The sequence below is a fragment of the Salvelinus alpinus genome, chromosome 38 (assembly GCF_045679555.1).
Source record: "Salvelinus alpinus chromosome 38, SLU_Salpinus.1, whole genome shotgun sequence".
NCBI classification, from domain to species: Eukaryota; Metazoa; Chordata; class Actinopteri; order Salmoniformes; family Salmonidae; genus Salvelinus; species Salvelinus alpinus.
The window spans coordinates 6,598,484-6,618,006 of NC_092123.1; the positions used below are offsets into that span (position 1 = coordinate 6,598,484).

At 52.7% G+C, this 19,523-nt stretch overlaps 1 protein-coding gene across 1 annotated transcript in view; it reads right to left on the reverse strand.

Annotated features, from left to right (window-relative positions):
* LOC139566308 (integral membrane protein 2B-like) overlaps nucleotides 1-19,523 on the reverse strand; it is a 28,919-nt gene that overhangs the window by 886 nt on the left and 8,510 nt on the right. The gene's annotated exons all lie outside the window — the stretch shown is intronic.

Consider the following 19,523-nt stretch of genomic DNA (forward strand, 5'->3'; position numbering starts at 1 on the left):
GCCAGTACTAACCCAGTATGGTGTGTGTGTGTGTGTGCGTGCCAGTACTAACCCAGTATGGTGTGTGTGTGTGTGTGCGTGCCAGTACTAACCCAGTATGGTGTGTGTGTGTGTGTGCGTGCCAGTACTAACCCAGTATGGTGTGTGTGTGTGTGTGCGTGCCAGTACTAACCCAGTATGGTGTGTGTGTGTGTGTGCGTGCCAGTACTAACCCAGTATGGTGTGTGTGTGTGTGTGCGTGCCAGTACTAACCCAGTATGGTGTGTGTGTGTGTGTGCGTGCCAGTACTAACCCAGTATGGTGTGTGTGTGTGTGTGCGTGCCAGTACTAACCCAGTATGGTGTGTGTGTGTGTGCGTGCCAGTACTAACCCAGTATGGTGTGTGTGTGTGTGCGTGCCAGTACTAACCCAGTATGGTGTGTGTGTGTGTGCGTGCCAGTACTAACCCAGTATGGTGTGTGTGTGTGTGCGTGCCAGTACTAACCCAGTATGGTGTGTGTGTGTGTGCGTGCCAGTACTAACCCAGTATGGTGTGTGTGTGTGTGCGTGCCAGTACTAACCCAGTATGGTGTGTGTGTGTGTGCGTGCCAGTACTAACCCAGTATGGTGTGTGTGTGTGTGCGTGCCAGTACTAACCCAGTATGGTGTGTGTGTGTGTGCGTGCCAGTACTAACCCAGTATGGTGTGTGTGTGTGTGCGTGCCAGTACTAACCCAGTATGGTGTGTGTGTGTGTGCGTGCCAGTACTAACCCAGTATGGTGTGTGTGTGTGTGCGTGCCAGTACTAACCCAGTATGGTGTGTGTGTGTGTGCGTGCCAGTACTAACCCAGTATGGTGTGTGTGTGTGTGCGTGCCAGTACTAACCCAGTATGGTGTGTGTGTGTGTGCGTGCCAGTACTAACCCAGTATGGTGTGTGTGTGTGTGCGTGCCAGTACTAACCCAGTATGGTGTGTGTGTGTGTGCGTGCCAGTACTAACCCAGTATGGTGTGTGTGTGTGTGCGTGCCAGTACTAACCCAGTATGGTGTGTGTGTGTGTGCGTGCCAGTACTAACCCAGTATGGTGTGTGTGTGTGTGCGTGCCAGTACTAACCCAGTATGGTGTGTGTGTGTGTGCGTGCCAGTACTAACCCAGTATGGTGTGTGTGTGTGTGCGTGCCAGTACTAACCCAGTATGGTGTGTGTGTGTGTGCGTGCCAGTACTAACCCAGTATGGTGTGTGTGTGTGTGCGTGCCAGTACTAACCCAGTATGGTGTGTGTGTGTGTGCGTGCCAGTACTAACCCAGTATGGTGTGTGTGTGTGTGCGTGCCAGTACTAACCCAGTATGGTGTGTGTGTGTGTGCGTGCCAGTACTAACCCAGTATGGTGTGTGTGTGTGTGCGTGCCAGTACTAACCCAGTATGGTGTGTGTGTGTGTGCGTGCCAGTACTAACCCAGTATGGTGTGTGTGTGTGTGCGTGCCAGTACTAACCCAGTATGGTGTGTGTGTGTGTGCGTGCCAGTACTAACCCAGTATGGTGTGTGTGTGTGTGCGTGCCAGTACTAACCCAGTATGGTGTGTGTGTGTGTGCGTGCCAGTACTAACCCAGTATGGTGTGTGTGTGTGTGCGTGCCAGTACTAACCCAGTATGGTGTGTGTGTGTGTGCGTGCCAGTACTAACCCAGTATGGTGTGTGTGTGTGTGCGTGCCAGTACTAACCCAGTATGGTGTGTGTGTGTGTGCGTGCCAGTACTAACCCAGTATGGTGTGTGTGTGTGTGCGTGCCAGTACTAACCCAGTATGGTGTGTGTGTGTGCGTGCCAGTACTAACCCAGTATGGTGTGTGTGTGTGCGTGCCAGTACTAACCCAGTATGGTGTGTGTGTGTGCGTGCCAGTACTAACCCAGTATGGTGTGTGTGTGTGCGTGCCAGTACTAACCCAGTATGGTGTGTGTGTGTGCGTGCCAGTACTAACCCAGTATGGTGTGTGTGTGTGCGTGCCAGTACTAACCCAGTATGGTGTGTGTGTGTGCGTGCCAGTACTAACCCAGTATGGTGTGTGTGTGTGTGCGTGCCAGTACTAACCCAGTATGGTGTGTGTGTGTGCGTGCCAGTACTAACCCAGTATGGTGTGTGTGTGTGCGTGCCAGTACTAACCCAGTATGGTGTGTGTGTGTGCGTGCCAGTACTAACCCAGTATGGTGTGTGTGTGTGCGTGCCAGTACTAACCCAGTATGGTGTGTGTGTGTGCGTGCCAGTACTAACCCAGTATGGTGTGTGTGTGTGCGTGCCAGTACTAACCCAGTATGGTGTGTGTGTGTGCGTGCCAGTACTAACCCAGTATGGTGTGTGTGTGTGCGTGCCAGTACTAACCCAGTATGGTGTGTGTGTGTGCGTGCCAGTACTAACCCAGTATGGTGTGTGTGTGTGCGTGCCAGTACTAACCCAGTATGGTGTGTGTGTGTGCGTGCCAGTACTAACCCAGTATGGTGTGTGTGTGTGCGTGCCAGTACTAACCCAGTATGGTGTGTGTGTGTGCGTGCCAGTACTAACCCAGTATGGTGTGTGTGTGTGCGTGCCAGTACTAACCCAGTATGGTGTGTGTGTGTGCGTGCCAGTACTAACCCAGTATGGTGTGTGTGTGTGCGTGCCAGTACTAACCCAGTATGGTGTGTGTGTGCGTGCCAGTACTAACCCAGTATGGTGTGTGTGTGCGTGCCAGTACTAACCCAGTATGGTGTGTGTGTGCGTGCCAGTACTAACCCAGTATGGTGTGTGTGTGCGTGCCAGTACTAACCCAGTATGGTGTGTGTGTGCGTGCCAGTACTAACCCAGTATGGTGTGTGTGTGCGTGCCAGTACTAACCCAGTATGGTGTGTGTGTGCGTGCCAGTACTAACCCAGTATGGTGTGTGTGTGCGTGCCAGTACTAACCCAGTATGGTGTGTGTGTGCGTGCCAGTACTAACCCAGTATGGTGTGTGTGTGCGTGCCAGTACTAACCCAGTATGGTGTGTGTGTGCGTGCCAGTACTAACCCAGTATGGTGTGTGTGTGCGTGCCAGTACTAACCCAGTATGGTGTGTGTGTGCGTGCCAGTACTAACCCAGTATGGTGTGTGTGTGCGTGCCAGTACTAACCCAGTATGGTGTGTGTGTGCGTGCCAGTACTAACCCAGTATGGTGTGTGTGTGCGTGCCAGTACTAACCCAGTATGGTGTGTGTGTGCGTGCCAGTACTAACCCAGTATGGTGTGTGTGTGCGTGCCAGTACTAACCCAGTATGGTGTGTGTGTGCGTGCCAGTACTAACCCAGTATGGTGTGTGTGTGCGTGCCAGTACTAACCCAGTATGGTGTGTGTGTGCGTGCCAGTACTAACCCAGTATGGTGTGTGTGTGCGTGCCAGTACTAACCCAGTATGGTGTGTGTGTGCGTGCCAGTACTAACCCAGTATGGTGTGTGTGTGCGTGCCAGTACTAACCCAGTATGGTGTGTGTGTGCGTGCCAGTACTAACCCAGTATGGTGTGTGTGTGCGTGCCAGTACTAACCCAGTATGGTGTGTGTGTGCGTGCCAGTACTAACCCAGTATGGTGTGTGTGTGCGTGCCAGTACTAACCCAGTATGGTGTGTGTGTGCGTGCCAGTACTAACCCAGTATGGTGTGTGTGTGCGTGCCAGTACTAACCCAGTATGGTGTGTGTGTGCGTGCCAGTACTAACCCAGTATGGTGTGTGTGTGCGTGCCAGTACTAACCCAGTATGGTGTGTGTGTGCGTGCCAGTACTAACCCAGTATGGTGTGTGTGTGTGCGTGCCAGTACTAACCCAGTATGGTGTGTGTGTGTGCGTGCCAGTACTAACCCAGTATGGTGTGTGTGTGCGTGCCAGTACTAACCCAGTATGGTGTGTGTGCGTGCCAGTACTAACCCAGTATGGTGTGTGTGCGTGCCAGTACTAACCCAGTATGGTGTGTGTGCGTGCCAGTACTAACCCAGTATGGTGTGTGTGCGTGCCAGTACTAACCCAGTATGGTGTGTGTGCGTGCCAGTACTAACCCAGTATGGTGTGTGTGCGTGCCAGTACTAACCCAGTATGGTGTGTGTGCGTGCCAGTACTAACCCAGTATGGTATGTGTGCGTGCCAGTACTAACCCAGTATGGTGTGTGTGCGTGCCAGTACTAACCCAGTATGGTGTGTGTGCGTGCCAGTACTAACCCAGTATGGTGTGTGTGCGTGCCAGTACTAACCCAGTATGGTGTGTGTGCGTGCCAGTACTAACCCAGTATGGTGTGTGTGTGAGCAGCACTAACCCAGTATGGTGTGTGTGTGAGCAGCACTAACCCAGTATGGTGTGTGTGTGAGCAGCACTAACCCAGTATGGTGTGTGTGTGAGCAGCACTAACCCAGTATGGTGTGTGTGTGTGAGCAGCACTAACCCAGTATGGTGTGTGTGTGTGAGCAGCACTAACCCAGTATGGTGTGTGTGTGTGTGTGTGAGCAGCACTAACCCAGTATGGTGTGTGTGTGTGTGTGTGAGCAGCACTAACCCAGTATGGTGTGTGTGTGAGCAGCACTAACCCAGTATGGTGTGTGTGTGAGCAGCACTAACCCAGTATGGTGTGTGTGTGAGCAGCACTAACCCAGTATGGTGTGTGTGTGAGCAGCACTAACCCAGTATGGTGTGTGTGTGAGCAGCACTAACCCAGTATGGTGTGTGTGTGTGTGTGTGAGCAGCACTAACCCAGTATGGTGTGTGTGTGTGTGAGCAGCACTAACCCAGTATGGTGTGTGTGTGTGTGTGTGTGAGCAGCACTAACCCAGTATGGTGTGTGTGTGAGCAGCACTAACCCAGTATGGTGTGTGTGTGAGCAGCACTAACCCAGTATGGTGTGTGTGAGCAGCACTAACCCAGTATGGTGTGTGTGTGTGTGTGTGTGTGAGCAGCACTAACCCAGTATGGTGTGTGTGTGTGTGAGCAGCACTAACCCAGTATGGTGTGTGTGTGTGTGAGCAGCACTAACCCAGTATGGTGTGTGTGTGTGAGCAGCACTAACCCAGTATGGTGTGTGTGTGTGAGCAGCACTAACCCAGTATGGTGTGTGTGTGTGAGCAGCACTAACCCAGTATGGTGTGTGTGTGTGAGCAGCACTAACCCAGTATGGTGTGTGTGTGTGAGCAGCACTAACCCAGTATGGTGTGTGTGTGTGTGAGCAGCACTAACCCAGTATGGTGTGTGGGTGTGTGAGCAGCACTAACCCAGTATGGTGTGTGGGAGCAGCACTAACCCAGTATGGTGTGTGGGAGCAGCACTAACCCAGTATGGTGTGTGTGGGAGCAGCACTAACCCAGTATGGTGTGTGTGTGTGGGAGCAGCACTAACCCAGTATGGTGTGTGTGAGCAGCACTAACCCAGTATGGTGTGTGTGAGCAGCACTAACCCAGTATGGTGTGTGTGAGCAGCACTAACCCAGTATGGTGTGTGTGTGTGAGCAGCACTAACCCAGTATGGTGTGTGTGTGTGTGAGCAGCACTAACCCAGTATGGTGTGTGGGAGCAGCACTAACCCAGTATGGTGTGTGGGAGCAGCACTAACCCAGTATGGTGTGTGGGAGCAGCACTAACCCAGTATGGTGTGTGGGTGTGTGAGCAGCACTAACCCAGTATGGTGTGTGGGTGTGGGAGCAGCACTAACCCAGTATGGTGTGTGTGTGAGCAGCACTAACCCAGTATGGTGTGTGTGTGAGCAGCACTAACCCAGTATGGTGTGTGTGTGTGTGTGTGAGCAGCACTAACCCAGTATGGTGTGTGTGTGTGTGAGCAGCACTAACCCAGTATGGTGTGTGTGTGTGTGTGTGAGCAGCACTAACCCAGTATGGTGTGTGTGTGAGCAGCACTAACCCAGTATGGTGTGTGTGTGAGCAGCACTAACCCAGTATGGTGTGTGTGTGAGCAGCACTAACCCAGTATGGTGTGTGTGAGCAGCACTAACCCAGTATGGTGTGTGTGTGTGTGTGTGAGCAGCACTAACCCAGTATGGTGTGTGTGTGTGTGTGTGAGCAGCACTAACCCAGTATGGTGTGTGTGTGTGTGAGCAGCACTAACCCAGTATGGTGTGTGTGTGTGTGTGCGCAGCACTAACCCAGTATGGTGTGTGTGTGAGCAGCACTAACCCAGTATGGTGTGTGTGTGAGCAGCACTAACCCAGTATGGTGTGTGTGTGAGCAGCACTAACCCAGTATGGTGTGTGTGTGTGTGTGTGAGCAGCACTAACCCAGTATGGTGTGTGTGTGTGTGTGTGTGAGCAGCACTAACCCAGTATGGTGTGTGTGTGTGTGTGTGAGCAGCACTAACCCAGTATGGTGTGTGTGTGAGCAGCACTAACCCAGTATGGTGTGTGTGTGAGCAGCACTAACCCAGTATGGTGTGTGTGAGCAGCACTAACCCAGTATGGTGTGTGTGTGTGTGTGTGTGAGCAGCACTAACCCAGTATGGTGTGTGTGTGTGTGAGCAGCACTAACCCAGTATGGTGTGTGTGTGTGTGAGCAGCACTAACCCAGTATGGTGTGTGTGTGTGTGTGTGAGCAGCACTAACCCAGTATGGTGTGTGTGTGTGTGTGTGAGCAGCACTAACCCAGTATGGTGTGTGTGTGTGTGAGCAGCACTAACCCAGTATGGTGTGTGTGTGTGTGTGAGCAGCACTAACCCAGTATGGTGTGTGTGTGAGCAGCACTAACCCAGTATGGTGTGTGTGTGAGCAGCACTGTGAGCAGCACTAACCCAGTATGGTGTGTGTGTGTGTGTGTGAGCAGCACTAACCCAGTATGGTGTGTGTGTGTGTGAGCAGCACTAACCCAGTATGGTGTGTGTGTGTGTGTGTGAGCAGCACTAACCCAGTATGGTGTGTGTGTGAGCAGCACTAAACCAGTATGGTGTGTGTGTGAGCAGCACTAACCCAGTATGGTGTGTGTGTGAGCAGCACTAACCCAGTATGGTGTGTGTGAGCAGCACTAACCCAGTATGGTGTGTGTGTGTGTGTGTGTGAGCAGCACTAACCCAGTATGGTGTGTGTGTGTGTGAGCAGCACTAACCCAGTATGGTGTGTGTGTGTGTGAGCAGCACTAACCCAGTATGGTGTGTGTGTGTGAGCAGCACTAACCCAGTATGGTGTGTGTGTGTGAGCAGCACTAACCCAGTATGGTGTGTGTGTGTGAGCAGCACTAACCCAGTATGGTGTGTGTGTGTGAGCAGCACTAACCCAGTATGGTGTGTGTGTGTGAGCAGCACTAACCCAGTATGGTGTGTGTGTGTGTGAGCAGCACTAACCCAGTATGGTGTGTGGGTGTGTGAGCAGCACTAACCCAGTATGGTGTGTGGGAGCAGCACTAACCCAGTATGGTGTGTGTGGGAGCAACACTAACCCAGTATGGTGTGTGTGTGTGGGAGCAGCACTAACCCAGTATGGTGTGTGTGAGCAGCACTAACCCAGTATGGTGTGTGTGAGCAGCACTAACCCAGTATGGTGTGTGTGAGCAGCACTAACCCAGTATGGTGTGTGTGAGCAGCACTAACCCAGTATGGTGTGTGTGTGTGAGCAGCACTAACCCAGTATGGTGTGTGTGTGTGTGAGCAGCACTAACCCAGTATGGTGTGTGGGAGCAGCACTAACCCAGTATGGTGTGTGGGAGCAGCACTAACCCAGTATGGTGTGTGGGAGCAGCACTAACCCAGTATGGTGTGTGGGTGTGTGAGCAGCACTAACCCAGTATGGTGTGTGGGTGTGGGAGCAGCACTAACCCAGTATGGTGTGTGTGTGAGCAGCACTAACCCAGTATGGTGTGTGTGTGAGCAGCACTAACCCAGTATGGTGTGTGTGTGTGTGTGTGAGCAGCACTAACCCAGTATGGTGTGTGTGTGTGTGAGCAGCACTAACCCAGTATGGTGTGTGTTTGTGTGTGTGAGCAGCACTAACCCAGTATGGTGTGTGTGTGAGCAGCACTAACCCAGTATGGTGTGTGTGTGAGCAGCACTAACCCAGTATGGTGTGTGTGTGAGCAGCACTAACCCAGTATGGTGTGTGTGAGCAGCACTAACCCAGTATGGTGTGTGTGAGCAGCACTAACCCAGTATGGTGTGTGTGTGTGTGTGTGTGTGAGCAGCACTAACCCAGTATGGTGTGTGTGTGTGTGAGCAGCACTAACCCAGTATGGTGTGTGTGTGTGTGAGCAGCACTAACCCAGTATGGTGTGTGTGTGTGAGCAGCACTAACCCAGTATGGTGTGTGTGTGTGAGCAGCACTAACCCAGTATGGTGTGTGTGTGTGAGCAGCACTAACCCAGTATGGTGTGTGTGTGTGAGCAGCACTAACCCAGTATGGTGTGTGTGTGTGAGCAGCACTAACCCAGTATGGTGTGTGTGTGTGTGAGCAGCACTAACCCAGTATGGTGTGTGGGTGTGTGAGCAGCACTAACCCAGTATGGTGTGTGGGAGCAGCACTAACCCAGTATGGTGTGTGTGGGAGCAGCACTAACCCAGTATGGTGTGTGTGTGTGGGAGCAGCACTAACCCAGTATGGTGTGTGTGAGCAGCACTAACCCAGTATGGTGTGTGTGAGCAGCACTAACCCAGTATGGTGTGTGTGAGCAGCACTAACCCAGTATGGTGTGTGTGAGCAGCACTAACCCAGTATGGTGTGTGTGTGTGAGCAGCACTAACCCAGTATGGTGTGTGTGTGTGTGAGCAGCACTAACCCAGTATGGTGTGTGGGAGCAGCACTAACCCAGTATGGTGTGTGGGAGCAGCACTAACCCAGTATGGTGTGTGGGAGCAGCACTAACCCAGTATGGTGTGTGGGTGTGTGAGCAGCACTAACCCAGTATGGTGTGTGGGTGTGGGAGCAGCACTAACCCAGTATGGTGTGTGGGAGCAGCACTAACCCAGTATGGTGTGTGTGAGCAGCACTAACCCAGTATGGTGTGTGTGAGCAGCACTAACCCAGTATGGTGTGTGTGAGCAGCACTAACCCAGTATGGTGTGTGTGAGCAGCACTAACCCAGTATGGTGTGTGTGAGCAGCACTAACCCAGTATGGTGTGTGTGTGTGAGCAGCACTAACCCAGTATGGTGTGTGTGTGTGAGCAGCACTAACCCAGTATGGTGTGTGTGTGTGAGCAGCACTAACCCAGTATGGTGTGTGTGTGTGAGCAGCACTAACCCAGTATGGTGTGTGTGTGTGAGCAGCACTAACCCAGTATGGTGTGTGTGTGTGAGCAGCACTAACCCAGTATGGTGTGTGTGTGTGAGCAGCACTAACCCAGTATGGTGTGTGTGTGTGAGCAGCACTAACCCAGTATGGTGTGTGGGAGCAGCACTAACCCAGTATGGTGTGTGGGAGCAGCACTAACCCAGTATGGTGTGTGGGAGCAGCACTAACCCAGTATGGTGTGTGTGTGAGCAGCACTAACCCAGTATGGTGTGTGTGTGAGCAGCACTAACCCAGTATGGTGTGTGTGTGAGCAGCACTAACCCAGTATGGTGTGTGTGTGAGCAGCACTAACCCAGTATGGTGTGTGTGTGAGCAGCACTAACCCAGTATGGTGTGTGTGTGAGCAGCACTAACCCAGTATGGTGTGTGTGTGAGCAGCACTAACCCAGTATGGTGTGTGTGTGAGCAGCACTAACCCAGTATGGTGTGTGTGTGTGTGTGAGCAGCACTAACCCAGTATGGTGTGTGTGTGTGTGTGAGCAGCACTAACCCAGTATGGTGTGTGTGTGTGTGTGTGAGCAGCACTAACCCAGTATGGTGTGTGTGTGTGTGTGTGAGCAGCACTAACCCAGTATGGTGTGTGTGTGTGTGTGTGAGCAGCACTAACCCAGTATGGTGTGTGTGTGTGAGCAGCACTAACCCAGTATGGTGTGTGTGTGTGAGCAGCACTAACCCAGTATGGTGTGTGTGTGTGAGCAGCACTAACCCAGTATGGTGTGTGTGTGTGAGCAGCACTAACCCAGTATGGTGTGTGTGTGTGAGCAGCACTAACCCAGTATGGTGTGTGTGTGTGAGCAGCACTAACCCAGTATGGTGTGTGTGTGTGAGCAGCACTAACCCAGTATGGTGTGTGTGTGTGAGCAGCACTAACCCAGTATGGTGTGTGTGTGTGAGCAGCACTAACCCAGTATGGTGTGTGTGTGTGTGTGTGAGCAGCACTAACCCAGTATGGTGTGTGTGTGTGTGTGAGCAGCACTAACCCAGTATGGTGTGTGTGTGTGTGTGAGCAGCACTAACCCAGTATGGTGTGTGTGGGTGTGTGAGCAGCACTAACCCAGTATGGTGTGTGTGTGTGGGAGCAGCACTAACCCAGTATGGTGTGTGTGTGTGGGAGCAGCACTAACCCAGTATGGTGTGTGTGAGCAGCACTAACCCAGTATGGTGTGTGTGAGCAGCACTAACCCAGTATGGTGTGTGTGAGCAGCACTAACCCAGTATGGTGTGTGTGAGCAGCACTAACCCAGTATGGTGTGTGTGTGTGAGCAGCACTAACCCAGTATGGTGTGTGTGTGTGAGCAGCACTAACCCAGTATGGTGTGTGGGAGCAGCACTAACCCAGCATGGTGTGTGTGTGTGTGTGGGAGCAGCACTAACCCAGTATGGTGTGTGGGAGCAGCACTAACCCAGTATGGTGTGTGGGAGCAGCACTAACCCAGTATGGTGTGTGGGAGCAGCACTAACCCAGTATGGTGTGTGTGGGAGCAGCACTAACCCAGTATGGTGTGTGTGAGCAGCACTAACCCAGTATGGTGTGTGTGTGTGCAGCACTAACCCAGTATGGTGTGTGTGTGGGAGCAGCACTAACCCAGTATGGTGTGTGTGTGTGAGCAGCACTAACCCAGTATGGTGTGTGTGTGTGAGCAGCACTAACCCAGTATGGTGTGTGTGTGTGTGTGAGCAGCACTAACCCAGTATGGTGTGTGTGTGTGTGTGAGCAGCACTAACCCAGTATGGTGTGTGTGTGTGTGTGAGCAGCACTAACCCAGTATGGTGTGTGTGTGTGTGTGAGCAGCACTAACCCAGTATGGTGTGTGTGTGTGTGTGAGCAGCACTAACCCAGTATGGTGTGTGTGTGTGTGTGAGCAGCACTAACCCAGTATGGTGTGTGTGTGTGTGTGAGCAGCACTAACCCAGTATGGTGTGTGTGGGAGCAGCACTAACCCAGTATGGTGTGTGTGGGAGCAGCACTAACCCAGTATGGTGTGTGTGTGTGGGAGCAGCACTAACCCAGTATGGTGTGTGTGAGCAGCACTAACCCAGTATGGTGTGTGTGAGCAGCACTAACCCAGTATGGTGTGTGGGAGCAGCACTAACCCAGTATGGTGTGTGGGAGCAGCACTAACCCAGTATGGTGTGTGTGTGTGAGCAGCACTAACCCAGTATGGTGTGTGGGAGCAGCACTAACCCAGTATGGTGTGTGTGGGAGCAGCACTAACCCAGTATGGTGTGTGTGTGTGGGAGCAGCACTAACCCAGTATGGTGTGTGTGAGCAGCACTAACCCAGTATGGTGTGTGTGAGCAGCACTAACCCAGTATGGTGTGTGTGTGTGAGCAGCACTAACCCAGTATGGTGTGTGGGAGCAGCACTAACCCAGTATGGTGTGTGGGAGCAGCACTAACCCAGTATGGTGTGTGGGAGCAGCACTAACCCAGTATGGTGTGTGGGAGCAGCACTAACCCAGTATGGTGTGTGGGAGCAGCACTAACCCAGTATGGTGTGTGTGTGTGAGCAGCACTAACCCAGTATGGTGTGTGTGTGTGAGCAGCACTAACCCAGTATGGTGTGTGTGGGAGCAGCACTAACCCAGTATGGTGTGTGTGGGAGCAGCACTAACCCAGTATGGTGTGTGTGAGCAGCACTAACCCAGTATGGTGTGTGTGTGTGAGCAGCACTAACCCAGTATGGTGTGTGGGAGCAGCACTAACCCAGTATGGTGTGTGGGAGCAGCACTAACCCAGTATGGTGTGTGGGAGCAGCACTAACCCAGTATGGTGTGTGTGTGTGGGAGCAGCACTAACCCAGTATGGTGTGTGTGTGTGGGAGCAGCACTAACCCAGTATGGTGTGTGTGTGTGGGAGCAGCACTAACCCAGTATGGTGTGTGTGTGTGGGAGCAGCACTAACCCAGTATGGTGTGTGTGAGCAGCACTAACCCAGTATGGTGTGTGTGTGTGCAGCACTAACCCAGTATGGTGTGTGTGTGTGAGCAGCACTAACCCAGTATGGTGTGTGGGAGCAGCACTAACCCAGTATGGTGTGTGGGAGCAGCACTAACCCAGTATGGTGTGTGGGAGCAGCACTAACCCAGTATGGTGTGTGGGAGCAGCACTAACCCAGTATGGTGTGTGGGAGCAGCACTAACCCAGTATGGTGTGTGTGTGTGTGAGCAGCACTAACCCAGTATGGTGTGTGTGTGTGTGAGCAGCACTAACCCAGTATGGTGTGTGTGTGTGAGCAGCACTAACCCAGTATGGTGTGTGTGTGTGAGCAGCACTAACCCAGTATGGTGTGTGTGTGTGAGCAGCACTAACCCAGTATGGTGTGTGTGTGTGAGCAGCACTAACCCAGTATGGTGTGTGTGTGTGAGCAGCACTAACCCAGTATGGTGTGTGTGTGTGTGAGCAGCACTAACCCAGTATGGTGTGTGGGTGTGTGAGCAGCACTAACCCAGTATGGTGTGTGGGAGCAGCACTAACCCAGTATGGTGTGTGTGGGAGCAGCACTAACCCAGTATGGTGTGTGTGTGTGGGAGCAGCACTAACCCAGTATGGTGTGTGTGAGCAGCACTAACCCAGTATGGTGTGTGTGAGCAGCACTAACCCAGTATGGTGTGTGTGAGCAGCACTAACCCAGTATGGTGTGTGTGAGCAGCACTAACCCAGTATGGTGTGTGTGTGTGAGCAGCACTAACCCAGTATGGTGTGTGTGTGTGTGAGCAGCACTAACCCAGTATGGTGTGTGGGAGCAGCACTAACCCAGTATGGTGTGTGGGAGCAGCACTAACCCAGTATGGTGTGTGGGAGCAGCACTAACCCAGTATGGTGTGTGGGTGTGTGAGCAGCACTAACCCAGTATGGTGTGTGGGTGTGGGAGCAGCACTAACCCAGTATGGTGTGTGGGAGCAGCACTAACCCAGTATGGTGTGTGTGAGCAGCACTAACCCAGTATGGTGTGTGTGAGCAGCACTAACCCAGTATGGTGTGTGTGAGCAGCACTAACCCAGTATGGTGTGTGTGAGCAGCACTAACCCAGTATGGTGTGTGTGAGCAGCACTAACCCAGTATGGTGTGTGTGAGCAGCACTAACCCAGTATGGTGTGTGTGTGTGAGCAGCACTAACCCAGTATGGTGTGTGTGTGTGAGCAGCACTAACCCAGTATGGTGTGTGTGTGTGAGCAGCACTAACCCAGTATGGTGTGTGTGTGTGAGCAGCACTAACCCAGTATGGTGTGTGTGTGTGAGCAGCACTAACCCAGTATGGTGTGTGTGTGTGAGCAGCACTAACCCAGTATGGTGTGTGTGTGTGAGCAGCACTAACCCAGTATGGTGTGTGTGTGTGAGCAGCACTAACCCAGTATGGTGTGTGGGAGCAGCACTAACCCAGTATGGTGTGTGGGAGCAGCACTAACCCAGTATGGTGTGTGGGAGCAGCACTAACCCAGTATGGTGTGTGTGTGAGCAGCACTAACCCAGTATGGTGTGTGTGTGAGCAGCACTAACCCAGTATGGTGTGTGTGTGAGCAGCACTAACCCAGTATGGTGTGTGTGTGAGCAGCACTAACCCAGTATGGTGTGTGTGTGAGCAGCACTAACCCAGTATGGTGTGTGTGTGAGCAGCACTAACCCAGTATGGTGTGTGTGTGAGCAGCACTAACCCAGTATGGTGTGTGTGTGAGCAGCACTAACCCAGTATGGTGTGTGTGTGTGTGTGAGCAGCACTAACCCAGTATGGTGTGTGTGTGTGTGTGAGCAGCACTAACCCAGTATGGTGTGTGTGTGTGTGTGTGAGCAGCACTAACCCAGTATGGTGTGTGTGTGTGTGTGTGAGCAGCACTAACCCAGTATGGTGTGTGTGTGTGTGTGTGAGCAGCACTAACCCAGTATGGTGTGTGTGTGTGAGCAGCACTAACCCAGTATGGTGTGTGTGTGTGAGCAGCACTAACCCAGTATGGTGTGTGTGTGTGAGCAGCACTAACCCAGTATGGTGTGTGTGTGTGAGCAGCACTAACCCAGTATGGTGTGTGTGTGTGAGCAGCACTAACCCAGTATGGTGTGTGTGTGTGAGCAGCACTAACCCAGTATGGTGTGTGTGTGTGAGCAGCACTAACCCAGTATGGTGTGTGTGTGTGAGCAGCACTAACCCAGTATGGTGTGTGTGTGTGAGCAGCACTAACCCAGTATGGTGTGTGTGTGTGTGTGTGAGCAGCACTAACCCAGTATGGTGTGTGTGTGTGTGTGAGCAGCACTAACCCAGTATGGTGTGTGTGTGTGTGTGAGCAGCACTAACCCAGTATGGTGTGTGTGGGTGTGTGAGCAGCACTAACCCAGTATGGTGTGTGTGTGTGGGAGCAGCACTAACCCAGTATGGTGTGTGTGTGTGGGAGCAGCACTAACCCAGTATGGTGTGTGTGAGCAGCACTAACCCAGTATGGTGTGTGTGAGCAGCACTAACCCAGTATGGTGTGTGTGAGCAGCACTAACCCAGTATGGTGTGTGTGAGCAGCACTAACCCAGTATGGTGTGTGTGTGTGAGCAGCACTAACCCAGTATGGTGTGTGTGTGTGAGCAGCACTAACCCAGTATGGTGTGTGGGAGCAGCACTAACCCAGCATGGTGTGTGTGTGTGTGTGGGAGCAGCACTAACCCAGTATGGTGTGTGGGAGCAGCACTAACCCAGTATGGTGTGTGGGAGCAGCACTAACCCAGTATGGTGTGTGGGAGCAGCACTAACCCAGTATGGTGTGTGTGGGAGCAGCACTAACCCAGTATGGTGTGTGTGAGCAGCACTAACCCAGTATGGTGTGTGTGTGTGCAGCACTAACCCAGTATGGTGTGTGTGTGGGAGCAGCACTAACCCAGTATGGTGTGTGTGTGTGAGCAGCACTAACCCAGTATGGTGTGTGTGTGTGAGCAGCACTAACCCAGTATGGTGTGTGTGTGTGTGTGAGCAGCACTAACCCAGTATGGTGTGTGTGTGTGTGTGAGCAGCACTAACCCAGTATGGTGTGTGTGTGTGTGTGAGCAGCACTAACCCAGTATGGTGTGTGTGTGTGTGTGAGCAGCACTAACCCAGTATGGTGTGTGTGTGTGTGTGAGCAGCACTAACCCAGTATGGTGTGTGTGTGTGTGTGAGCAGCACTAACCCAGTATGGTGTGTGTGGGAGCAGCACTAACCCAGTATGGTGTGTGTGGGAGCAGCACTAACCCAGTATGGTGTGTGTGTGTGGGAGCAGCACTAACCCAGTATGGTGTGTGTGAGCAGCACTAACCCAGTATGGTGTGTGTGAGCAGCACTAACCCAGTATGGTGTGTGGGAGCAGCACTAACCCAGTATGGTGTGTGGGAGCAGCACTAACCCAGTATGGTGTGTGTGTGTGAGCAGCACTAACCCAGTATGGTGTGTGGGAGCAGCACTAACCCAGTATGGTGTGTGTGGGAGCAGCACTAACCCAGTATGGTGTGTGTGTGTGGGAGCAGCACTAACCCAGTATGGTGTGTGTGAGCAGCACTAACCCAGTATGGTGTGTGTGAGCAGCACTAACCCAGTATGGTGTGTGTGTGTGAGCAGCACTAACCCAGTATGGTGTGTGGGAGCAGCACTAACCCAGTATGGTGTGTGGGAGCAGCACTAACCCAGTATGGTGTGTGGGAGCAGCACTAACCCAGTATGGTGTGTGGGAGCAGCACTAACCCAGTATGGTGTGTGGGAGCAGCACTAACCCAGTATGGTGTGTGTGTGTGAGCAGCACTAACCCAGTATGGTGTGTGTGTGTGAGCAGCACTAACCCAGTATGGTGTGTGTGGGAGCAGCACTAACCCAGTATGGTGTGTGTGGGAGCAGCACTAACCCAGTATGGTGTGTGTGAGCAGCACTAACCCAGTATGGTGTGTGTGTGTGAGCAGCACTAACCCAGTATGGTGTGTGGGAGCAGCACTAACCCAGTATGGTGTGTGGGAGCAGCACTAACCCAGTATGGTGTGTGGGAGCAGCACTAACCCAGTATGGTGTGTGTGTGTGGGAGCAGCACTAACCCAGTATGGTGTGTGTGTGTGGGAGCAGCACTAACCCAGTATGGTGTGTGTGTGTGGGAGCAGCACTAACCCAGTATGGTGTGTGTGTGTGGGAGCAGCACTAACCCAGTATGGTGTGTGTGAGCAGCACTAACCCAGTATGGTGTGTGTGTGTGCAGCACTAACCCAGTATGGTGTGTGTGTGTGAGCAGCACTAACCCAGTATGGTGTGTGGGAGCAGCACTAACCCAGTATGGTGTGTGGGAGCAGCACTAACCCAGTATGGTGTGTGGGAGCAGCACTAACCCAGTATGGTGTGTGGGAGCAGCACTAACCCAGTATGGTGTGTGGGAGCAGCACTAACCCAGTATGGTGTGTGTGTGTGAGCAGCACTAACCCAGTATGGTGTGTGTGTGTGAGCAGCACTAACCCAGTATGGTGTGTGTGTGTGAGCAGCACTAACCCAGTATGGTGTGTGTGTGTGAGCAGCACTAACCCAGTATGGTGTGTGTGTGTGAGCAGCACTAACCCAGTATGGTGTGTGTGTGTGAGCAGCACTAACCCAGTATGGTGTGTGTGTGTGAGCAGCACTAACCCAGTATGGTGTGTGTGTGTGAACAGCACTAACCCAGTATGGTGTGTGTGTGTGAGCAGCACTAACCCAGTATGGTGTGTGTGTGTGAGCAGCACTAACCCAGTATGGTGTGTGTGTGTGAGCAGCACTAACCCAGTATGGTGTGTGGGAGCAGCACTAACCCAGTATGGTGTGTGGGAGCAGCACTAACCCAGTATGGTGTGTGGGAGCAGCACTAACCCAGTATGGTGTGTGGGAGCAGCACTAACCCAGTATGGTGTGTGGGAGCAGCACTAACCCAGTATGGTGTGTGTGAGCAGCACTAACCCAGTATGGTGTGTGTGAGCAGCACTAACCCAGTATGGTGTGTGTGAGCAGCACTAACCCAGTATGGTGTGTGTGAGCAGCACTAACCCAGTATGGTGTGTGTGAGCAGCACTAACCCAGTATGGTGTGTGTGGGAGCAGCACTAACCCAGTATGGTGTGTGGGAGCAGCACTAACCCAGTATGGTGTGTGGGAGCAGCACTAACCCAGTATGGTGTGTGTGAGCAGCACTAACCCAGTATGGTGTGTGTGTGTGAGCAGCACTAACCCAGTATGGTGTGTGTGTGTGAGCAGCACTAACCCAGTATGGTGTGTGGGAGCAGCACTAACCCAGTATGGTGTGTGTGTGTGGGAGCAGCACTAACCCAGTATGGTGTGTGGGAGCAGCACTAACCCAGTATGGTGTGTGTGGGAGCAGCACTAACCCAGTATGGTGTGTGTGGGAGCAGCACTAACCCAGTATGGTGTGTGTGAGCAGCACTAACCCAGTATGGTGTGTGTGTGTGCAGCACTAACCCAGTATGGTGTGTGTGTGTGAGCAGCACTAACCCAGTATGGTGTGTGGGAGCAGCACTAACCCAGTATGGTGTGTGGGAGCAGCACTAACCCAGTATGGTGTGTGGGAGCAGCACTAACCCAGTATGGTGTGTGTGTGTGGGAGCAGCACTAACCCAGTATGGTGTGTGTGAGCAGCACTAACCCAGTATGGTGTGTGTGAGCAGCACTAACCCAGTATGGTGTGTGTGAGCAGCACTAACCCAGTATGGTGTGTGTGTGGGCAGCACTAACCCAGTATGGTGTGTGGGAGCAGCACTAACCCAGTATGGTGTGTGTGAGCAGCACTAACCCAGTATGGTGTGTGTGAGCAGCACTAACCCAGTATGGTGTGTGTGTGGGCAGCACTAACCCAGTATGGTGTGTGGGAGCAGCACTAACCCAGTATGGTGTGTGTGAGCAGCACTAACCCAGTATGGTGTGTGTGTGTGCAGCACTAACCCAGTATGGTGTGTGTGTGTGAGCAGCACTAACCCAGTATGGTGTGTGGGAGCAGCACTAACCCAGTATGGTGTGTGGGAGCAGCACTAACCCAGTATGGTGTGTGGGAGCAGCACTAACCCAGTATGGTGTGTGTGTGTGGGAGCAGCACTAACCCAGTATGGTGTGTGTGAGCAGCACTAACCCAGTATGGTGTGTGTGAGCAGCACTAACCCAGTATGGTGTGTGTGAGCAGCACTAACCCAGTATGGTGTGTGTGTGGGCAGCACTAACCCAGTATGGTGTGTGGGAGCAGCACTAACCCAGTATGGTGTGTGGGAGCAGCACTAACCCAGTATGGTGTGTGGGAGCAGCACTAACCCAGTATGGTGTGTGTGTGGGAGCAGCACTAACCCAGTATGGTGTGTGTGTGGGAGCAGCACTAACCCAGTATGGTGTGTGTGTGGGAGCAGCACTAACCCAGTATGGTGTGTGTGTGGGAGCAGCACTAACCCAGTATGGTGTGTGTGTGGGAGCAGCACTAACCCAGTATGGTGTGTGTGTGGGAGCAGCACTAACCCAGTATGGTGTGTGTGTGGGAGCAGCACTAACCCAGTATGGTGTGTGTGTGGGAGCAGCACTAACCCAGTATGGTGTGTGTGTGGGAGCAACACTAACCCAGTATGGTGTGTGTGTGGGAGCAACACTAACCCAGTATGGTGTGTGTGTGGGAGCAGCACTAACCCAGTATGGTGTGTGTGTGGGAGCAGCACTAACCCAGTATGGTGTGTGTGTGGGAGCAGCACTAACCCAGTATGGTGTGTGTGTGGGAGCAGCACTAACCCAGTATGGTGTGTGTGTGGGAGCAGCACTAACCCAGTATGGTGTGTGTGTGGGAGCAGCACTAACCCAGTATGGTGTGTGTGTGGGAGCAGCACTAACCCAGTATGGTGTGTGTGTGGGAGCAGCACTAACCCAGTATGGTGTGTGTGTGGGAGCAGCACTAACCCAGTATGGTGTGTGTGTGGGAGCAGCACTAACCCAGTATGGTGTGTGTGTGGGAGCAGCACTAACCCAGTATGGTGTGTGTGTGGGAGCAGCACTAACCCAGTATGGTGTGTGTGTGGGAGCAGCACTAACCCAGTATGGTGTGTGTGTGGGAGCAGCACTAACCCAGTATGGTGTGTGTGTGGGAGCAGCACTAACCCAGTATGGTGTGTGTGTGGGAGCAGCACTAACCCAGTATGGTGTGTGTGTGTGAGCAGCACTAACCCAGTATGGTGTGTGTGTGTGAGCAGCACTAACCCAGTATGGTGTGTGTGTGTGAGCAGCACTAACCCAGTATGGTGTGTGTGTGTGAGCAGCACTAACCCAGTATGGTGTGTGTGTGTGAGCAGCACTA